Source organism: Pinus tabuliformis, chromosome 6 (genome assembly GCF_031772625.1).
Source record: "Pinus tabuliformis cultivar Carrire ecotype Pingquan chromosome 6, CPIR1, whole genome shotgun sequence".
In the NCBI taxonomy this organism is placed as follows: domain Eukaryota; kingdom Viridiplantae; phylum Streptophyta; class Pinopsida; order Pinales; family Pinaceae; genus Pinus; species Pinus tabuliformis.
This window is the reverse complement of record NC_142292.1, coordinates 909,784,623-909,801,503: the sequence shown is the minus strand read 5'-3', so window position 1 is coordinate 909,801,503 and position 16,881 is coordinate 909,784,623. Positions and strand designations below refer to the sequence as shown.

Genomic DNA, 16,881 nt, shown 5'->3' with positions numbered 1-16,881 from the left:
TGACATAGATAAGAAAGAGGAGCCAACTATCCTCTCAATACTTCCTAAATGAACATTGTGTCTTTATCTCAACATTCCAAACCACTAGAGTCTCCTTAGATGAAAATTTTAGGATTCAATCTATTGAATCCTAGATACATGAGTAGATTAAGTTTATCCACATAAGGACCCTTAAGTCTCCCGATTCCCATGATTTTATAGTGAAGGACGATGACAATAAGAACAAACAGAACAGGAGGGATATTGATCATATAGATATAAAAGGCATTAAATATTTGGACCCCAAGGGAGGAAATCCTACTATTGTTCCTAAGGTTGATCCTTGTTAGGAATCAATGCCAAGGCACCCTATGGAGATTAAAATAACGTCCCTGCCTTAGGTATTTAAGCTAGAACTTGGACTAGAGCGAGCAACCCTCAACATATTATAATTTAATAGCTACAAAAACAATTTTGTATTTAGTAAAATTAATTTAGAAATGTAGGTGGATTCTAATGGTCATTTACGGAAATTACAAATTGGCAAGGAAACATGATGTATGATATTGAAATATAATTTCCTAAGTAGGTGCAATTATAGTTACAAACTTCATATAATTGAACATGTCATTCATACATAGAAACCAACACAATAAAACAAGATAGGTTATTTAGAAACTTTGTGAGAATAAAAAAAATGCCCCCCACACACACATTAAAAAATATTTATTGTTTATGAAATTAAAATCAAAAGGAACAAATTGAAATACAAATAAGATAAAAAATTACTTAGATACAATGTAAATTCTTATTTGAATGAAGACTTAAGCATCTATATCAAGTATTAATTGCCTATGAAGATATTTTAGTTAATTTAATTAACCTTTCATATTACTAACCATTCAATAGTATATGGATCTTTGGTAGTAATATAAATTAAACTTTAAAAGACTATTCTATAGAGTAAATCTATTTAGGATTGAAGTTTGGAAAGAGTATAACAATTAAACAAGAAAACATATAACACCATAACATGAGTTGCTACACGGAAGTATGATGGATAACCATGAAATATAATAACTGCATTCAAATCCACAAACAATAGTAAGCTCAATGTGAAAGTTCCTACAATTCAAAATAATATCAATATGATGAATTTCCAACCCCTTTAGCATGCTTATACATTTTCCCCTTCAAATAATCATTTTATGGGATTGAACTTTGTTTGTTAGGATCTTTTCTTTAAAAAATTTATCCTTTCCTTTATCCGATGTTGATGCTTATGCATTTGCGTTGGGAAAACCTATAGCATTGGTTGTATCTTTCTATTTTCTTTGGAAAATAGTGAAGGATTTATCATCCTTGTTGACCACTTTAGCAATTGATTGTTGTGGAAAAATAGACTAAACACTTGATACTAGGAATGGTGTTTGGGACATTACTTTCTTTAACTTTTTCAACATTTCCCATTCCATAGGAGTAATTGAAGGATTTGTTTTGAAATTTAAACATGTTTTTTCTAGGCTAGACTTTAGATAATATGGTATGGAAGGTAGCTTATAGATAATTTTTTCTAATAGTATAAGAATGTTAAAATATGTGACAAGAGGCTCCATTATCAACTCCCCAGAGACATAATTCCCAACTATTTATATGATGTAACTCTGATCCTTTTGATACTTGTCCATTTCTTCAATAAAATTTTCATTTAATATTATCCATCCATCCTTATTCCAATGTTTTATCAAGCTGAACATTCAGATATAACTTCAATCTTCTTTAAATCCCCATTATTGTCTAATAACATTTGAGCTCTCATCTTGAGTTCAAGCCCCCATTGTTATCTTTTTCCATTGCACACATGCATTGAGAGAGAGAGAAGTAGAGTTGAATTCTGCTAGAGCACAAGGTCAAAAAGGACCCATCCCATGGAGGGGGATCTATAGACCCAAGTCTATAATCTCTCCTCATCAGGTGTTAAATTTCCATTCTTAGTAATAAAATAAGAATTTATTTTGTCATATTTCAAATGGGTTGTCACACTTTATCTTTCTATTGCATGTATCTTTTTTATTTGCACATTTTTTGCTATAGGGTTCAATATTTATTTTAAAGGGTTAAAAGATGAAGTAACAATCATTTTTGTTGTTAGAGTAATTAGTGACCAATGCTTTAAGTAAATAATTTTTGGTAAACCTTTCTGAAAAATTTACTCTAATAAATGGTGACTCCACTGGGTCTTTAATCCCTAACAAATGGTGACTCAACTGGTGTAGCAGTTCAAAAGTCCTAGTGACTATTGTTTTGGAAATTTTCTATATTTTTTAGAATTTCTTTTTTATCTCAATTCTCATTTCTATTTTTAGATTTCTACCATTTACTGGGATATTTTTTCTTCTGTTGGGTTTCCATGTCTTGTTTGTGGGTCACAGGTGCATTTTTTAGGCCAAAACCTGTGCCCTAGAACACATTTTTTGGACTATTTTCTACATCTGGGCACTCTTAATAGGTCAGAACCTGCACCCTGCCTTTTTTCCATATTCTTTCATATTTTTTAGATTTTTCCGAGAGTGTTGCCTATGTCGGGAAGAGATTCTATTGTTTTCTTGATCACCTTTAGGCCTAGATATAATTAGTATTTTTCTCATTTCAAGGAAGGAAAAAACCCCCTAGGGTTTAAAGTATGCCTCTATCAGGATGAAGACAATTTTCCGAGTTGGGGAGTCTAGTGTGTAACACCTTCAACCATTATTTTCCAACACTTCTATAGATTTTTCCAATCTTTTGTAGATAATTTTTATATCACTTTTTTTCCCTTAGAAACTTGTGTTCTTTTCCCTCTTTAGGGTCCCCTTCAACATTTCACTTTCTAATTTTTGTTGGTTTTCTGCACCACTTTTAGTATATTTTTTCCTTAGATCCTACCCCCTTATACAATAGATATTTTGGCCATTTTTGTATCTTTGCGTTGTTAATTTCCAATCATATTTATTTCTCCTTGATTTCCTTCTTGGGTGGGAATTGTGTGTTTGATTTTGTTGTTTATTTTACTGTTAATTTTTAGTAATATTTAGAGTTTATGAACTTTATTTTTAATAGCAATGGAATCTCAAAACATGCTCAATAACTCATCCACTGACACATTTTTGACACGTGCACACCTAAAGTGAACATGAGCTTGGTTAGAACTGCTAAGCCAAGACTTGAGAAACTCCACATTAACAATAACTTAACTCACACAGACTAGGCCCACTTGGGTGATAGGGAAAAACAATATATGTAGTTAGGTTTAGGATTGGTGGTATAGGATTCCAAAATCACCCATCGATCGCTTACACTAAGAAATAAAAAGTTGACATGCTAAGGAATTTAAAATCCTTCACCTTCCCATGGTCCAAAGCTAGTGTGCGACAAAGACCTCTTTGAGAGGGAGTTAGGCTTAGGTCTCAGGTGCACAAATATCCATGAGGCTTCTTGAATCATTGGTCTAGGGTTCCACATTGTTGACTTACTACCAAGAAGCCCAAGACTCAAACACCCCCATGGGAGGAAGGTAACCTTAGTGGCCAATCTTAGGAAAACACCCTATAGGCAGTGGTTGTGGGCTAAGCAGCCTCTCCTCTACCTTACCTTCCCCTAGACTGCTTGCAGAGATCAGACGTTGTCAAGTAAGAAGTATTTTGGAAGGCCATCTAAAATAATAGAGCTAGGACTTGTTTGAGGATTTAGACCACCTTTAGGCTAGAGGTAGTTTTTCTTTGATAGGATGTGTTTTCTTGGATTAGAGTAGCATATCATTATAGCGAGTTTACACACTGCACCACTACATTAGGTGTTTTCTTGTTTTTCGTTTCTCTTTTCCTTCATCACCATCCTTTAGCCTTTTGACTCATCAGTTTTCCTTGGCACCATTTCGCCCCCTCATTATCTGTTACAGAGACTTTGTGGCCTTCACCACCAGTTTCCTTTAGTCTATCCTTGCCTCCCTCGCTTGCTAGGCCTAGTTTTTTCTCGGGTCTGTGTTGAAGGTGACCCAGCAGGTATGTGATATGGTTCTCTGAGCAATGACCTTTAGAGACCTCTAGAAATATAATTTCTTCTTACAATGGAAGAGCTGCACTCAATTTGAAGTCTCATTTAAACATTGACTAGAAGCCACTTGGCTTGGCTCCTCCTGGTGAAGGGGTTTTGGAAAAAGGTTCAAGGCTAAAGAAAAATATGAAAGGCTCGTGGACTTGATGTTTAAGGCTAAAGTTGGGCAAGGCTTCTGGCTTATGGTGACTCATGTGGCTGGTATTAGCTTAACGGGCCACTGTCATTAACACAAAAAACATGCAATCTACTGGCTTTGATACTTGGCTTGAAGTCTGTCTGGGTGGGATTCCACACAACATGTTATAGAAGTACCCTTTATTCACTCCATGGCCGAGAGAAAGGAAATGTTACCCATGTGACATACAACAGAATGCTTACAAAGGTCGGTACTCATGGGATGCTCTCCCTACTTGACGAGTAGGGCTTCCATGATCTAGTCCTCCACCTCGACCACATAAGGACTCTAGTTATTTTGATTCTTCTAGTTCTTCATCTGATTCCAAATCATCCCAAACCCACACCATAACCATTTCAGGAGCTAATGTGGGTGGTGGAAACCAAGGCGCTAGCTCTGGTCCTAAATAGGGTAACCCCGCAAAAGGAAATATTGAAAACTCTTCAGGTATGGCTGCCAATAACCCTCTTCTTCCCTATATGGCTAGTTTGAACCTACCTAACTTAAGGAAACTCATCAATGACCATCTTCTCCATGACTAAAATTGGCCTCCCATGCCAACCAAACATCCCTCAGACATCCCCAAGTTTGAAGTAAATATTGGAGAAGACTCTACCAATCACATTCGCTCTTTCCACATGTGGTGTTCATCTAATTCCATTACCCATTTGTCTTCGTCTCTTCCAATGAACTCTAACTAGAGTTTCTTTCAAGTGGTATGCCAACCAATCACAAGCCTCTCATTCCACCTTTGCAAATCTTGTCAATGCCTTCCTATCATATTTTCGATCACCTCTTCGAGATGACACTGGTACAAAAATTTTGACTTCCTTTCATGAAACTTCTACCACTCACATTTTTGACTATGTATAAGAATGGAGTAGAAGGAGTCTCTATAAATATTTTGAGTTCAAAGACCATGTATATATGGATTTATTTTTTAGAACTCTCTTGGCCCCCTTAGGTAAATATGTCACCTCTCACTTCCCCCAAACTTAAGAAGAATCTCTCTAATTAGCCTTGAAATGTGAGTTGATATATTCCCAATTACGTTATGTTTATACCATCCTTCTCGATCTCTCTAGGCATGGTGTTGTTAATGCACCAGGGGCATCCCATGCCACCGATGGTATCGTTGGATCCCTTTTCCTCCCTCATTCATCACCATATTATCAACCTCCCATGAATTATGGTCAACCTCAAGGGGGGACCAGTTCCACTTACACCTATCCCCTTTTGATCCTTCACGTGTCAACTCTTACCAAGGTACAAACATGTCATATGAATTTTCCCATTTGTATTAGTCAATGCCAATGCCAATTGTTGCTCAACCTGGTTGCTAAAATGTTGTTGCAAGCCCCTATTATCCCTATGCACCACCTAGCATTCCAGCCCCAATGACACAAGTGCCTCAAACTTCCATGTCTCCACCACCTTTTCCGAAACACACAACCACCTCCACATTGTTAAGTATATTCTCAACATTGTGTTACCATTCAATCCCAAGAGAAGGAACAACGGGAAGGGTAACTACAATTAGCAACCTTAGGGTAATCATGGCAACAAAGGTAGAAAAACTAATACTACTAAGGGTGACCAGTCCATTCCCATAACCTGGGAACATGGTAGACAACCCAAGCAAAACAAGGCTCTTATAACTAATAAACATTATTCTTGTTGCAAAACTTATGGCCATTACACATGAATGTCCTCTTCTCCCTTAGATGTGTCAAGCATGGGAAGCTCAAACAACTACTTCTAGAGGACCACAACCCATTGCTCAACCTCCTTCTTCTTCTTCACAGCTGGCAGTGCTTACCAATCCATTCCCTCACCAAGGACATATGACCACCTAACCTGGCCAGAATCCTCAAACACCTCAAACTACACAGCTTGAGAATGGAAATTATCATATTATCATGATGAATTTCGAATATATCAACCTCTAAACTTGGTCATGCCAGTACGAAAATCCTCCAAATAAGTTTGTAATCGATTTCAAAACCAAAGTTTCCACTAAGCCCCTTTCTTGACCAAATGGTACCTTACATATCCCTCCACATAAGGAAGAGGTTCATTCTAAGATCACCAAAGGACCATTGCATCAAAATGTTGATAACTATCGAGCTGCCCATACTTATAGTATAGTAGATGACTTGGCACAGTCTCTTGCTACCATGTTAACACTAGAAGTACTTTAGACGTTCCCATCCCAATGAAAATCTCTACTGTCTACCTTATGAATTGTGTATCCTTTTGATGATCATTTGATCATATTTGATGTTGTTAAAGTGGAACATCTCCCCTTCCTTCATCTGTTTCTTTCCAAATACCAGTATTAATAAAAAACACCACTATTCAATGGTGTATAATTGACAAAGGCGCCTCCATTTGTGTGATGGATGCTAGTGTTTGGAAGAAACTTGGTTCTCCCGACCTGTCACCCTCAACCATCACTCTTCATGCATGAGGCGGTCACCCCTCACAGCGTCTTTATTTATATCATAATTTCCCCATCACTGTTGCTGGAAAGACGGTCATGATCGATATTAAAGTCATCAAATTCCCTTTAGATTATAACCTCTTATTTTTTTCATTGTTAAACATATTCCATGTCAGCTATCACATCTTCTATATTTTGAAATATGTGCTTTCCCCATAATGGAAATATCACCACCACTATCGATAAATTGACTTACTATGACCCTTAGTTGCAAACATCTCCTCAAAATACCATTTCATCAATGGCAGGCAACAAGACCACCTCTATCTTTACCAATGTTTCCCATCAAGTCCATAAATATTCCATGCTACTTGGGGCTTATTATGGCCCATTTCCTATTCATACTAAGCCTATATCTTCAAGTGTTTTCATGATTCAAGTGTCATGGGCCGATAACAAGCAGTCTGATATATCTTCTCAACAACAAACTCCAAAACAACCCCCTGCTCAAGACTCAAATCATTCTTTTGGAATAATTCCTCCAGGCCATTTCCCTCTAGCGGGTTTTCCTCCTAACCATTCTCCTTCAGGAGGATTTCCTCTAGGTCATTACCCCTTCAATCATATACTTTTTGTATTCTCGCAACTAGGAATAGTTTCCATTCCTGTAATGGCTATGTTGAGTCTTCCTAACATGAACTTGGGGATCCCAGTCTACTACATTGATCTTGCTACAAACACTCCTCCTTACCAAATCAAACCTTACATTTCTTTGAATTTAGTTTAACCTATTCCCACCACCCCTTCATTTGCTTCAGTTCCATAAAAACCTTAGCAGGAACCTAATCCTATCGTGAAAGCATCTAGTGAGGGGGGAAATCCCACAAAAAGGGGAGCAAAAACAAGCCAACTCATAGGACTACCACTCCTCCTAAACCACTGAAGCCTACTTCTCAATGTGCTTTGTGTGATGTTCCTAGGCATGCCACTAATAATTTTCCTGAAATCCCCCATGTTAAGAGTGTGGTCTCAAATACTCAACCTGACCCGAATATTCCTAAGGTTCATGTCACTTTACCTGAATCTGCCAAGATGAAAAAATCATTAATCACAAACCACCCTTATGTTTTGTACGATACATATAGACACTATTCCCATCATTTTCCTCATATCAAATCTTTTCGTGATGCTCTCCATGTCCTTCGCGACCTAACTATTACTTGTAGTGACTCTCCTTTCTCTCTACTTACAAGTCCCGGTAACAGTTATTTGTCAGGAAAAGAGGTTTCTCAACCCACTATTGTGATCCCCCCTCCTAATGTTGAGATGATGTGAAATTCAACACACATTCTCTACTTGTCGTCATGCATGGGATCGATATATTCAAACTCTTTGGGGGTTTTTGAATGTGCCTCTTTAGAACCATCCTCTGAAGACACTTTGGTCTCAACACCGGAGGACTCACCATCCATTTTCACCACACTAGATGTTGCGTATGTGAATCATGTATCCCATGATGATGATTGGTTCAAAATCCCTTCAAACCCATGAATTCGAACCACACCCACCTTGTGGCCATTACATTACCACACAATGTTTGGGTAAGGAAGCATCTACTTTTCAAAGTCTAGGAGCAAAAATTCTCCCTAACCCTCCTAATGCATATGGTAGTGTTGAATCTAGCACCATTATTCTTTCCCACCTTGAAGAAATTATAGATTCCCACATCACTCCAAATCACCATGAGGATGATCTGCTTCATCTTTCCTCATCCTTACACCAACAACCCAGTCCCTTATACATTGTCATTGTGCAACCTATGTGTTATTTAGGCAAGAACCAGTTCACTGTATCTAAAGCCACTATTATGTATGGTGACAGCTCGTATGCGAACCAAGAAATTCAGTCCATTTGACTCCCATATGTAGTACCACATGAGATTGTTAATCCAACATTTTCTTTCTCCTACTACATCCATCCATTCTTCCCATAGGAATATAGCCATAAATAGAAAATGGCCACACCACAAAATCATGCATAATCACATTATGTATCACAATATCCATAACATGTGTTTAGAGTCCATTATTCTAAATACTTCCAGCATGTCCATAACATGCTATAAGTATACATACCAAACTGGGAGACACCTATAACCCTATATCTAATCATCATCCTCTTTAGGATCTTGTGCCTATGGGACTGAATGCTTGAATCCCTTATTCAAGCACCTAAATCACAATAGCCTTCCATAAGCTCATCTATATAGGGGCATCATTCCCATTCTTGCATACCGATAAGTCTCCTCCATCAACATATGTTGAGGGGTATTTTCGCATGCTTTGGGGCATGAATGAACCCCTGGCCACTTTCTCACTTGATTAACATCAACCTTGGCTTAGATCCCAATGATCTAAGGATGGTCGATTATCCTTTCATTCCATGGATATTTTGTCCTACTAACCTCTCTGGCAAGCCATATACACATTGCATATCGTAGATGCTTGACACCGTATATTCAAATATTCTACTCTATGTGATACCACACTTACCACCTGGTCCCCATGTTTGACTTGGTGGGTGGGGATTATCCTAGACCATATGTAACAATCCCGCTTGTCTAACTAAGATATATTAATAGGTTACTTGATTCTTGAGCACGGTTACAAGAATCAGGTAGTTGTGTCTTTCTTTTTCTCTTTTTTTTTCTTCTTCTGCTCTCCATGTTAGAAGGTTATGTATAGTTGCAACCCACCACTTAGCTCAATGTTGTATTCTCTATTAAATTGCAGTGTCATAGCCTTAATGACAGTCTTAGTGAGGACATTCAAAGAAATAAGGATTGGTGATAATGGCTATTTAGTCCTTAAAGAGGTATAGAAGTGGTACTAACAACATGACTTATGTACGGAACCAAAGACAATTTTATGAAAAGCCACAGACATGGAGATTCCATTCTCTCCCAGGGGCCTTGTAAATCATCCCACATGTGGACGTAACTTTATTTTATGGGAGAATAACAATTCCCTAAGCTTCAGTATTATGCATCGCTACAAAATCCATAATAAGTCATGCACTCCTATAATTACAATGGGTATTAATAGTCAATAAGATAAATTAGAGTGGGCATTAGGGTGAGGCTCTTCATTTTCCTCCCAACCATTGGCAAGTTTCCAATTGTGTAGCTACCACACCCTAGCTTATGAAACCTATCCCAATGCCTAGAAAATTAGGGATTCCGTAGGTCTAATCCAACCTCCACTCTTCTAGCATAACAATTTTCAAGTATATGGACTCAAGAGATCTAATCTAATCTCCACCCTTTTTGCATAGTAGCATAGGGACTTCAAAGATTTAATCCAATATCCACCCTGTTGGCATAACAATATAGGGACTCTAGAGATCTAATCTGATATCCACTCATATGGAATAAGATTACAGGGACTCCAAAGATCAAATCTGATCTCCACCCCTCTGGCATAACAATACAACGACTCCAAATATCTAATATGATCCCCACCAATATGGCATAAGAGTACAAGGACTTCAGAGCTCAAATATGATCTCCACCTGTCTTGCATAAGAGTAGAGGGACTAGAGAGATCAAATTTGATTTCTACCCTTTTGTAGAGATAAGCTGCAATATTCTCTAAAATAAATTTAAGTTCTGGTTAGCAATAGGTAAGAATTAAAGATCAAGACATCCATAAGATAATGTTCAGGACAAGGTACATGCACTACAAGTTTTTGGTAGAGCCATTTGGGCTCACAAAATCACTAGCCACATTTGTGTGCTTGATGAACAATGTCCTCAACCCATATTTGGAAACAAAATGTATTGTTTTTTGTAGATAATATCCTAGTCTACTCAAGAACTAGAGAAGAACATGAAGAGAATTTGAAGGGAGTGTTGTATTTGCTAAGAGAGCACAAGTTGTATGCCAAGCTCAAAAATTGTGATTTATTCCAATCACTAGTTCAATATTTTGGGCTTGTCATTTCAAAGGAACGAGTAGTCGTGGATCTTGAAAATATTAACGCCATAATGGATTGGCCCAATCCCCAAAATGTCACATAGGTTAGAACCTCCATGGGATTGGTTGGATATTACCAGTGGTTCATTCAATATTTTTCAAAGTTTGAACATATAATCATATGATTTTAGAAGAAAGGAATCAAATTTCAATGGAAGTTAGAGTGAACAGCTAGTTTTGAGCAGCTCAAGGGATTGCTCAAACATGCACCTATTTTGAGAATAATCGATCTAGAGAAAGACTTTCTAGTTTGCATAAATTCCTACAAGGATTAGGTGGAGTCTTGGTGCAAACTGAACATGTAATTTATCACGATTTAAGGAAACTAAATGAACATGATAATAAATATACCACTCATGAATTGGAGCTTGCAGTAGTGTTGCATGCACTAAAAATGTGGAGAAAATACTTGCTTGGAAGAATATTTGTGTTGATGTCAGGTCATGGAGGGTTGAGATACTAGTTTGATCATACTAAACTAAATGTAAGACAAGTCATATGATTATCTTTAATCATTGGGTTTGATTTTGAGATCAAACATATTAAGGGAAAATAGAACAAAGTTTCATATACACCTAGAAAAATCCCGCAAATATCTCACTTGTTAGTCATGAGTACTTGTGGTTTTCACATGAAAGACATCATAAAATAAATTATAACATGATGAACACTTCCAACATGTGAAGGAATGATTACAGTAGGATGCATAGGGATCATTAAGCAAGAATTATAAGCTCATTGATAATGTATGTTATTGTTCAAGGATAGATGGTATGTTCCTTGCACAACTAAATTAAAGAAACTCATAATGGATGAGTATCATAAGAGACATTATTCATGTCATCCTAGATATCATAAAATGATAACAACCTTGAAGAAATAATACTATTGGCTAGGAATAAAAAATGAATTTTTTGAATACATTTCCAGGTGTCTGAAATGCCAACAAGTCAAGGTAAAATGCATGCACCAAGCATTATTGTTACAACCAATTCCAATTCCTGAATGGAAATGGGAAATAATATCTATGGAATTCATTATAGGGTTTCCAAAAACATCCAAACAACATGATGATATAGTGGTGATAGTGGAAAAATTGAGCAAGACAACTCACTTTATAGCTACCAATCCACCCACAAATCCATTGACATAGATCATATTTTCATGAGATAAATACTCAAATTACATGGAATACAGAAGAATATCATTTTAGATCAGGATGCAAGTTCAAATAGAGTTTTTTGAAGGAATTATTTGTTGGATTTGGAACCTAGCCAACTTTTAGTACCACATATCATCCTCAGACAAATTTCCAAACAAAAAGAGTGAAATGATTTTTAGATGATATGTTGAGAATGTATGTCACGCATCAGTTGAAGAGGTGGGAGGAATTCCTTCCATTAGTTGAATTTTCATATAACAATGGGTATCAAGAGTCACTGAATATAAGCCCTTTCAAGGCATTACATGGTAGAAAATGTAACACTCCCATTAGCTAGAATGACCCAGTGAACATAATGGTTCTTGGAATTGACATGGTGAAAGAAAAGGAGTAAGAATATTAGGCATAAATTAAAGGATTCCCATGACATAAAAAAGAGGTATGTATATCAATGAAGAATACAAAAGGAATTCCAAGTAGGAGATAATGTATATCTTCACATCAGACCAAGCAAGATATCACTAAAAGTGGTGTCTTTTGCTAAGTTGACACCTAGATTTTGTGGACCATTTCAGATTTTGGAAAGAGTAGGATTAATGGCTTATAGATTTCCCTTACCACCTACTATGAAATAACATGATGTATTTCACATTATTTACTTAAGAAGTATGTATGTGACACTAATCATGTCTTTTATTGGTTTGTGAGATAAGTGGAATCCAAGGGAGAATTCCAACTATAACCTTTGTGCATCCTGGATTAGAGATAGATTGCACTCTAAAATTGAGTAATAGAGCAAGTCAAGGCGAAATCGAAGCACTTTGGAGAAGATGAAGGAGCCTAGTAGATGATAGATCAAATGAGTGTACTTTACCCATTTTTGTATAATACATAAATGAATGTAAGAGATAAATATAAAGCTCAAATTTTGTTTTATTGTTTGTTAATAAAACACGCAGGATGGTGTTATATTAAGGGGGTGGAGTCTATAACGACCCCTTTTCATTACCCCTGTGTTTTGTATACACAACTTTGTACTTCTAGCATAAGAGTCATGGCTGGCTAAAGCGATTGGACTGTAAACTTAGGAATTAAATGTAAAATTAAATGATTATATTGAGGAGAGGATGACACAGATCCATAGTTATGAGGGAAGAGGGAGCTCACTTGTTTGAAAATCCATGAAACTGCGTTAGAGTTATCACTGGAGTCATTTTTGACCCAATTAAGATATCACTGGTTAAGAACAATTATGATATTGGATAGCGTGGTGAGGGGCACAAGACAGTGGACATCTTCCCTCAAAGATCTAGAAACGACTGGGTCGAATATGATTCTTCGAGAAAGAAAAGAAGCATCGAAGAGATGTGGGAACAAATAAAGAGTACAACATATTTGACATTGAAAGCAGAAAAGGACTAAGAATCCAATAGAGACTATGCCTAAAAACAAACAGATGTAGAGGGAACTATTTGTACGCATAGAATAGAAGTGAGTCTAGGGGTTTGGCAAAGGTCGTGCCTTTGTGCAAGATGTATTTACCCTTAATTTGATTTCACATCATGTTTGGGAGTCAAGACAATCTAGGGTGGCAAAGGTAATCCATCTCTTGGGAGTACAAATTTCCATAAGTCCCAATATTTTCCCTTTTCACTTGTCACTTATTGTCCACAACACGTAAGTTATATTCGGGTCTGAATTGTTGAATTGTATTAATTTTAAATATGGGGATCTAGGGGTTGAAGAAAGGTACATGCCATTTTGCAGCTAGATAAGACATAATATGGATATAAGACTTAGTGCTAGAATACTAGCCCACTAGGGAATCATGCTTGGTGGAACCATTTACTATGCTATCTGGAGGTCCTGTGAATCTAGAGTGTTAAGGGGTTGCACAACTATGCATTCTTGGATTCGGTCAGAGCTAGATAACTTATAATCATGACATAATGTTGTCATGGTAATGCCATGAGGGCTAGATTAGAGTACACATAGATGCAACATGGCAACAAATTGGTGACATGGCAAGGTTTGAATGGCCAAACTTCTAGACCACATAACTTACAATTTCAAAGTTAGATTGTTGTATCAAATTTCTGATACCACATCCTTGGTGATTGTTTTAACCCATACAGAAACTTCTTTAACTTGCATACCAGTTCTTTCTTACCCTTCACCGCAAAACATTCAGGTTGATTCAAGTAGATCTCCTCCTCCAGATCCCTGTGAAGAAATGTTGTCTTCATATCCATCTGTTCTAACTCATAATCAAAAGCAACAACAACAGATAAAAGTAATCTAATAGAAGTTAGTTTGGCAACAGGAGAAAAAATATCACCAAAATCAATTCTTGGCACCTGGGAATAACCTTTTGCTACCAACCTAGCTTTGTATTTCTCCACTTTTCCTTCTGAATTTGTCTTCTTCTTGAACACCCATTTTCTACCAATGGGTTTCCTTCCAACTAACAACTCCACCAGATCTCAAGCCTCATTTTTTTGCAAAGATGCCATTTCATCAACCATGGCCTCTTTCCAAAGTTTTCCATCCTCTGAATCTATTGCTTCCTTCACAGTTCTGGGATCATCATTAGTAATAGATAAAGAAAAATTTGAATAGAAAGCAGATGGACTATACCTTTCTAGCTGCCTTCTTTCTCGAACCGATCTTCTCACACCCGGAGTTTGTGGCTATTCATCTTTTGATTCCTCCTCTACTGTAGAGTCTGATTCTTCCTCCTTTAGCTCAAACTCTATCTTCTTAGGTTCCTTTGGTTGGACTTCATGTTTAATAACATCTTTCACCTCTCTGAACACCACATCTCAGTTGTACACAACCTTCCTTGTTACTGGGTTCCAAAGCTTATAACCCTTTAAACCATCCTTATACCCAATAAAGATGCACTTTTCAGATTTACTACCCAACTTGGTTCTTTTCTCCTTTGGAACATGTACATATGCATCACATCCAAATACCCTCATATGTTAAAGAGAGGGTTTCTTACCAGTCCATACCTCTTGTGGAGTCCTATCCTCCAACGCTGATGAAGGTGACCTGTTGACCAGGTAACATGCAGTATCCACCACCTCTGCCAATAATTCATATCCTAACCCGGCACCACTGAGTATGCTTCTTGCCCTTTCCATCAACGTCTTGTTCATTCTTTCTACGACTCCATTTTTCTGAGGTGTATATGGAGTAGTCTTCTACCATGCTATACCACACTTCTTATAGAATTCTTCAAATTCCTTACTACAAAACTCTCCACCGTTATCTGTCCTCAACACCTTTATCTTCTTCTCTATCTTGTTTTCCACCAGAGCCTTAAATTCTTTAAACCTGTCAAAGACTTCAGATTTCTTCTTAAGGAAATATATCCATGTATTCCTTGAGAAGTCATGTATAAATGATACATAGTACATAGACTTACCCATTGATGGAACCGTCACAGGTCCAAACACATCAATGTGCACAAGCTCTAATATATGTTTTGCCCTCTTACCACCAGAGGGGAAACTCACCTAATTTTGCTTCCCATATAAACAATTTTCACAGAAATAAAAATCCAGAGAGCTATTACTCATACCTTCTACCATACTTTTACCATGAAGTATTTGAAGGCCCTTTTCTCTAATATTTCCAAGCCTTTGATGCCACAGCATGGTCTTCTCTCCAGAGACCACTAGATTTTCTGCTCCACTTTCAGGAACCATAGTACTGTTGCACCCATCAACAACCATGCTACCTTGCAGCTTGTACAGAGTTCCAATCCGAACTCCCCACATCAATACCAGTGCTCCCGAACCATCTTGTAGGTATCTTTCTCGAACAATGTTTGTACACCTACATCATCTAGCTTGCTAACAGAAATCAAATTTCTGGCTAATGCAGGAATATGTAGAACACCCAGAAGTGTTCTAACCCTTCTGTTAGAGTCGGTCTGGTCAGCCCTCCATCAGAGATCAAAACTATTTATGCATTTCATTTTTAGATGTCCAGCTCCATTCATTCAGCTGCATTTCGCTAGGGGCATGCCATGATTTGACGGAGAATGTCATGCTAGTCATTTCCCCTCATGTCTAGCTCCTGCTGGCTTAGGTCTTTTGTCAATGATCACCAAAGTCCATGACAATCAAGGTCTGGTCCTTTAATGGAAAAAAGTCATTTTCGGTAATTAGGTCTAGGGATTAAATCAATTTGGTCTTTAAATAGGTCCATTAAAGCCATGTAGGCCGGAGTGATGTTCTTGCAAAGTAATTATTCATAGAGTTTCATCATCATATTGATAAACTTCGACTGTTCTTCAAAACTCTGTTTTGAAGAAAAGTCAAACAACGTTATTGGTGACAAAATTTTCAAAAAAGTCTTCAGTTGATTTCTTCAAGTGCAGTCATGGTTTCCGTGGCCAAGTGTCCTGTCAAGCAATCCCTGCAAAGAGTGCCGAAAATTTCATCACTTGAGCCAAAATTCAGAGGAAAAGTGAAAATCGGGGTTGTTTTAAAGTCAGTGAAAAAGTGTTAAACATAAACATTAGAAAATGGGTTTTTTGAAAAAGCAAAAATGTAACCCATCACTTCCAAATATTTATAAACAAACTCCCACCTAAATCCAAGTCATTGTGCAATCAAAAGTAGAAGGAAAGCATTGCAAAGTTGTGGGTGTGGAAGTGCGTAATTTGGAGCAGTTTGGAGGAAGTTTCAGGGGCGCGACGCACACAGGGAGGGGTGCGGCGCACACAGAGCCCACTCGCAGTGCAAATTCCTAACATGCGTGGCGCACACCCAGAGCACGGCGCACTGGGTTTTGCGCACGACGCACACAGACAAAGGGTCGGCAACAGTGCCAAACTCCCTCAAATCTTTTGTGAAGCCCATCAAATTGCAAGGTAGGCTCGAAACATCACTTGTTCATCAAATTTTATGAGTGATATGGTGGTTTTATGCCTGTGATTGAATGCAACAAATTTCATAAATTCAACCACAAGAAGACACCA

The 16,881-nt window shown here is 37.4% G+C and overlaps 1 long non-coding RNA gene across 1 annotated transcript in view; it reads right to left on the bottom strand.

The window, feature by feature from the left end:
- Positions 1-921: 921 nt before the first annotated feature.
- LOC149261895 (uncharacterized) overlaps positions 922-16,881 on the bottom strand; it is a 135,033-nt gene continuing 119,073 nt past the window's right edge. Inside the window, exon 3 of the long non-coding RNA XR_016248680.1 lies at positions 922-1,059. This is a non-coding gene — a long non-coding RNA (uncharacterized LOC149261895). The remainder of the gene's footprint in view (positions 1,060-16,881) is intronic.